Raw genomic sequence first — 6,318 nt, 5'->3', positions numbered from 1 at the left:
AGGGCCTCGCAAAGATCTTCCGGCCAGGGCCTCGCCAAGATTAAGACCGCCTCTGATGCCGCTCGATACCGTTTATACTATATAAAACTTTTTTCGTACCTTTATTCAATAAATGTTGCTTGCAATTGAAAAATGCACTTATTTTATAACTTTCTTACAGCAAAAACGTGTAAATTCGGTAAAATTTTGGTTTTAATTCTTTTTTCATTAATCAAAGGTGTTTCAAGGCCACGCCGCCGATTCGCCGCCGCCGCCGACCGATTTTGACCGGCGCGCCGCCGCCGGCTAAATGCCTATCGGCGCTCATATCTACACTCGGGATACCATGCGGAGGGGTTTCTGCTAGAGGTGCTAAGAAAACACAACATTAGATCATTGCTCTCCGTGCCTCTTAAACAGAAAACTTTAATCTGGAAAGACGCGGGGATGTGGTTCGTGGAGGTGATTAACCCGAAAATCATAAAAAGAACGTATGTGTTTTTGGACTGTGAATAAGTATAATTATGTCTGTTTATGTCTGAAATAAAAAAAAGTTTAACAGTGATTGACTATTTATTTATTTACCAATCATTTTGGTATTTTATAATGTCCCGAATGCAAGTATGGGGAGCGGTTTCCCAGCTACATAAAGAAAACAATTGGTTTTTCAAAATTCGTTCTTAAGGGGCTTCCTGGCGTCAATGACCTCTCCATTCTGAATCCCTTAGTTTTCTAATGTTTTTGTAGCTTATCATATTAACAGCAACGGTTTTAAGCAATATAGTATGCTATATTTACTTCAAATTTATTTGTCTTCGTGATATTTGGCATCAAAGTTGAACAATTTCAGACCAAAAACCTGTTTTTGTGTTAATGAGTTTAAAAATTAAAATCTCTGATCAGTTTCTAGAGACGTCAAAGACGAACCCAAATATGCAGATTTCGTACATGTAAGATCCTTCACAGCAACCCAGTTACGAAAAAAGTGTTATTTTAGACAATAATTTAAAAAATCATAAAAAATATGTATTCATTAGTTTCAAAATCCGGCAGACAAGAATGGAGATTAAAGATTGAAGAACCGATAGCCATTTGTCTTATAATTCTATCTGTAGTGTAAATTCTTTATTCTTTACATCTGCCCCGAGAAGATTTAAATCCCCCCTCAATACACTAAAACCAAAACACTTATACTCTGTAGAAGTAACGGCTCAAAATTTGTCAAATATCGATGAAAACCGCGGGCCCCTTAAGGTGAGGTTGTGTACTGGTAAAATCTGATTACTGTGGACAATAGTATGTAGAGCAATGTTTCGGAGTTACTAAGCGTGTGTCATCATCGTCGTTAAAAATATATCAAGTCTCGATTTCAAACAAAAACAAGACCTAACCTAATCATGACTTGTACTCTCACGCTCCACTGTGTGTGTTACTTACCCATCTACCCACGAAACAAAAAAAAAGTAATAGAATTTTAATGTACGTGTGAAGCGTGCACTGCACTCACTTTTACCACAGGCTATAGGGAACCGTGCGCGTTGGAGGGTCTGCCATCTTGTGGCCTGAATCAGAAACATATGTATACATGTACATTGCCAAAGCAAGTGCTACCATCTATCGTTCTCGTAGGTACGTTTCCTTGTGCATAGTAAGTTCTGCCATCTTGTGGGCTCCATTGGAAGCATAAACGTCACATTTACGCCTCGCGCCAAAAATCTGATGGCTCCTATGTTGCCCCCCCTATAGTTCATGTACGCTCCCTATTGTCAATTCAGTACGGCGCTTAAACAATGTGAAATATGAAAACAAATCCTTTTAAAATTACAAAAATGCCGTATTGCTCTGTTTTGGAGTGTTAAAACTCCAGCCGGACAAGAAATATGACACATGGACGGAATTTCATATCATCGCTAAGTATTATTTCATTAATATTTCAATATTTTCGCTAGGATTTTTTGATTGTTTAGTACAAAAATCAACTTTATTTAAATGTAATAAGGTTGACATCTATGTTGCCGAGTAGCAGAACTTTGTGATTGTGCGACGCTAGATGGGCTGTCTTCTAAAATAAAAATCGTAGACGCAATTTCGACATAATTTCCTTTACTGTAAAGTTCAAATTATTGTAATGGGCTAGATCTCATAAGTTAATATCTTTCGAAATAAGAAAATATGGCCAATCATCATTTAGATAGCGTTGCGTTTGTAGTAGTGTGCGTATTGACGACATAGGTTTCCAGGCCGCAGAGAAGCATTATATATTTGTTGATGACTGGAAGATTGAGGCCTGTCTGCCCATGCTGATGCTAACTCTGAGCTTATTGCATTGCCTTTCTTGGAACTCTTCAACGTACTTTCGGTCGTTGGTCCATTTGTCTCTTAGGAGGTATTTCTGGTCTGTGTAGAGTTTGGTAAAATGACATTCGGTGTACGTGTTTAGTGGGTATGCTAAGGGTTATATTTGCAAAACCCAGGCCTTGAGTTTGGTTAATGCTTGAGAGCGCCATGTGCATTTGGCCTGTTTTGTGTGCATATTATGTAGACGCACTGCTTGCAACAATTTGAATATTGTCTTTAGAGCTCTTTGCATTAGGCTGGATATCGTGTGCAGGTAGGGGCCTTTGATAAAGGCAAAAGGGAAAGAAGAAGTTTTGAGTAGAAACGATGTTAGAATAATAATGGACTGACGGATTTAGGCTGTTAGTAGTTGTCCTTGTTCCCTGCTTTTGGTATGAAGTTTACCTTGATCCGAGTCCATTTATCTGGTACGATTCCCCACGCGAAACTTGCTCGGACTATAAGGGCCAGATGCAGATTGCTGTAAACGCGCCGCCGATATAAATGGTTTACATTTTTCCAATGCCCATTTAATTTTTTCCATAAAATTCCAGTCGATATTGCGTGCCCTGTGGATTCGAGGATTCCTATGTAGTGATGGGTAGGACACCAATTAAAAAGGAGTTTGTATGAGTGCCTCATTTTCTAAAATGAGGTGTTACAATGTCTTACTTCAAATGAGGTGAGGTACTAGCATATTTTCAGCGTCGACTATAACGTCGACGTCCAACGGCGACAAAAATATGTAATGTATATACATATTTATGTATTCATCACTTCCTTTATAAATAAATAAGTAGTAATATTTAATTGGAGTGCAATTCTGGAGGTTAAGAATAGAACTTTTAGGAGAAAGATAATTTTAGAATCAAACTAAGAACATAAAGTACTCTAACTTAATTTGCTGCTTTTATGAAACTTGTTCTAATGTAGCTCTTTTTTATTGTTAGATTGTTTAGACCACCTCCTTGCTACTTGATATAATTTTAAGTATAATAATCACTAGCGACCCGCCCCGGCTTCGCACGGGTTAGCAAATTATATACCTAAACCTTCCTCAAGAATCACTCTTTTGATAGGTGAAAACCACATGAAAATCCGTCCAGTAGTTTTTAAGTTTATCACGAACATACAAACAAACCCACAAACAGACAGACGCGGTGGGGGACTTTGTTTTATAATATGTAGTGATATATTTCATAAGTACCTATTAACCATAAAACTACCACATTTTTAACAAACTAAGGAGAACAAATTCAATATTTTCACTAGTCATTATTATATGGAAGTGACTAACTTACCACCTCAGATAATTTAACAGTAATATCACCAATATGATAATAAACAAAGCACCATTCGCGCCGGCCGCCGCCGGCTACATTTACACTTCATTTTTTCATGCAAAATGTACCAAGGAAGATCCGCGGGTATATTTACTGGCGAAAACTATGTCCATATATTGTTATGATTATAAGAATTATCATTAGGTATCAGGTATTAGAGAACTAAAATTAGCTAGGTAGTGAATGAAGTACGGACAAAATAAATATAAATATGTCATAATCATAACTTGTCAGTTCGAAGTCGTTTACAAAGAATGTTAATAAAAAGTATTGCAAATTCAAATCGGTATAATTTACATCTACATGCTTATTTTACCTATGCAAATTATACTTACTTTTTTATTTAATAAACTTGAAACTTATTGAAAATATCATAAATTGTGTACGCTACTGTATTATATTTCAATAATATTTTAGTCACTTAAGGGATTTCTGTTTCTAAGCAAGCTTCGTAAATGCCCGCCTAGTATACAGAGGGCGTACCGCGAACCAAGTTCGTCATGTTGCCTCCCTGTCACACTTACGTACGAATTTACAAGTGCGACAGAGAAGCAACACGTCGAAATTCGTTTTGAAGACTGATTTCTCGCGCCATTTTGACACGAAGTTAGGATCAAAAAGGCGTAAGATGTATGAAAGCTTGCAACGCTTACGCTTGTTGTCTTTCGTGTTTAATTTTTAACGTATTTTCGATGGTGACGCGAGGCGATATTGAAGTACGGCGCGTGTCCGTCTCACTCCCTCTTCGGGTATTTTTCAAATTCAAATTCAAATTCAAAATATACTTTATTCATGTAGGCCTAGCAACAAGCTCTTATGAATCGTAATTAATCTTAATCTAATTATCAGAGCAATTTATTGACGTTAATACTAATATTATTTTACAGATCAAATTTAACACTAAAAATTTCACAAAAGGATCGTCAAACATGAAAAAATGTATAAAAAATATTAGTCTAGAATTTTTAGAATAAAATCTAAATGTCAACAATAACATAACAAAAGAAGTACCTACATACATCGGAATATCCATTTCCTCATCAATAATCAAATATACCTAATAAATAAATAATCATTTCAAATAACAATTAATGCCACGTCGTATTATCATTCATGTAGTCTTGTGTGGTATAATAAGCTTTAGAAATGAATTTACGCTTTACATAATTCTTAAATTTATTAATAGATAATTCAGTAATATGGTTCGGAAGTTTATTATAAAATCTTACACAATTACCCATGAATGATTTTTTAATTTTATGGAGCCGAGTGAAGGGCACTGCGAGCTTATGTTTATTTCTAGTATTAATATTATGAATTTCACAATTTTTCCTAAAATTTACAATATTTTTATGTACATACAGTGTAAGCGACGCGAATTTGTTTTGTATTTTTTATATTTTATTAAAATGAGGGTGCCTGGAAGTCCGAGTGGTATGTGCCGGTTCTGGGCGACCGAGGGGAACGGCCAGGGGAGGGGGACAAACGGATTTATGTCATTGGCTCTCAGCGGTCAGTCGATCTATACAATTACGCGCTAAGGTACATACTTCTCGCTGTCCAAACACCCTTACGTTTTGCTACTTTAAAACTGCATATTATTTCACCACGTCCTTTACAAGCTGGTCCTTCGAACCGGATCCTGAACTCTAGGATTTGATGTTCCATACACCAAAGATGGTGAACACACGAAGCAGTGCTAAGAAACAAGAAGAAAAGCAAAAAGAGCTTAAGGCCGACAAGGAAATACCTACGCCGAAACAGGAACCAGTTTGCCAGGCGACTCAAAGCGACGAACCTACGAAATTAAAATCGATAGATAAGAAAAAGGAGCTACTCGATAAAACAATTACTGTCGATGTGGGTAGTGCAAGCGGAAAGTGTAAAATCGATGACTTTTCTAAATCAAAATCTATAAAATCTACTCGAAAGTCGAAAGCATCAGGTTCTGCGCGTTCTTCAGTCGTGGCCAGAAAGAAGTTGCTAGAATTAGAAGCGGCAGAAGCGAAAGCGCGTATACAAATGGAATTAATCGACAAAAAGCTAGCGGCGGACCTAGCACTAATTGGATGAAGAAGACGAAGAATACAGTTCACAATCGGAAGCTAGTGAAATTCATACTAATACAGAAGTGGAGAAATGGTTGGAACGTAGTCAACTAGAACTGAAAGGGCAGCCTGTGCCACCAACGGAAAATGCATTGGATAAGGTGTGCCCGCCGCCTGCGCCGCCGGCTGCACCAGCGCGCGACGGCACCGAAGATACAGTTCACCTACTGGCAACTGCACTCAAGGACATATAGTACGTTGCTTCTGGAAAAAAATATATGGAAAACTTGGCATAATTAATAGAAGACTTTTTTCAATTGGGATATGTACGTTATGGACCGAAGTTATTTTTCATCAACCCTCCCTAACCCTCCCCCCTCTGCGTCACCCCCCCACACCCCCGCAAAGGGCCCGAAACGCGATTTTTCTAAATTTTTAAGAAAACCGTTCAAGATATAGAAAAAGTGTGTAGGAACGAAGTGATCCTTAGTAAATTTGCTATTTATCTCTTATACACACTATAGTGCTATCACTTATAGTTTTTGTGAAATCTGTCACCATGTATGCAATTTTTTTAGAATTTTCGTTTTTTTTCTTTTGTAAGATAACTT

The sequence above is a fragment of the Cydia splendana genome, unplaced genomic scaffold, assembly GCF_910591565.1.
Source record: "Cydia splendana unplaced genomic scaffold, ilCydSple1.2 scaffold_114_ctg1, whole genome shotgun sequence".
Lineage (NCBI taxonomy): Eukaryota > Metazoa > Arthropoda > Insecta > Lepidoptera > Tortricidae > Cydia > Cydia splendana.
Note: the sequence above shows the minus strand (reverse complement) of the source record.